Source organism: Chrysochloris asiatica, unplaced genomic scaffold (genome assembly GCF_000296735.1).
Source record: "Chrysochloris asiatica unplaced genomic scaffold, ChrAsi1.0 scaffold00001, whole genome shotgun sequence".
In the NCBI taxonomy this organism is placed as follows: domain Eukaryota; kingdom Metazoa; phylum Chordata; class Mammalia; order Afrosoricida; family Chrysochloridae; genus Chrysochloris; species Chrysochloris asiatica.
Window position 1 is genome coordinate 5,248,712 of NW_006408519.1, and position 767 is coordinate 5,249,478.

The following is a 767-nucleotide window of genomic DNA, read 5'->3' on the forward strand; positions in this document are numbered from 1 at the left end:
TGGGACGCATGGGCACTGGTCTAGTCACTGGGAGCTAGGGCTGAGAGTGAAGGGGCCAGCTGGTCTGAAGAACAGAGAGGTATGTATGAACTCCCAAACTTGAAGCTAATACCCATTTGACCTAGCTTGGATGGTTAGGACTGAGCTGACAAGAACCTGCTGACCAGATGAAAATAAAGATGTTTGATACTGTTAACAAGTATAAATTGCTACACTTTGACAAATTGGACTTTTATTTATAGAGGCAGTTGATCAAAATTCCAACCACAATGGAAGGTTTCTTCGTGTCAAGGAACAAGTTTGTCTCCTCAGAGTACTGGGTCAATGGTGGTGTTGTTGTTAAGTGCCATCAAATCTGACCCATAGCAACCCTGTATAGGGTTTCTGAGGAACAGCTGGTGAGCTTGAACTGCTGACCTTGCAGTTCAAACTGGGTTGATAGAGACAGGCAATTTAGACATTGGCTATCAAAAATGGGAGGGTGCTATAAAGGCATGAAGTTTCTGGCTTACAAGCTCTCATAGGTGTGCATAGTTTCAGAATGAGGGGGATAAGGTGGACTTCCCACTGAATAGTCTTCTTTTCCAGATGGGTCTGGTGAAAGGGGGTAGAAGATGATGCTGATAGGATTTATGATTCAATTGTGAGTAATTGTTAGCAGGATTAATTGTGATAGTCACAACTGTAATTATAGCAGATATATAAATAAAAGCAGGGAGTTGTTGTTGTTGTTAAGTGCCTTTGAGTCGGTTCCGACCCATAGCGAC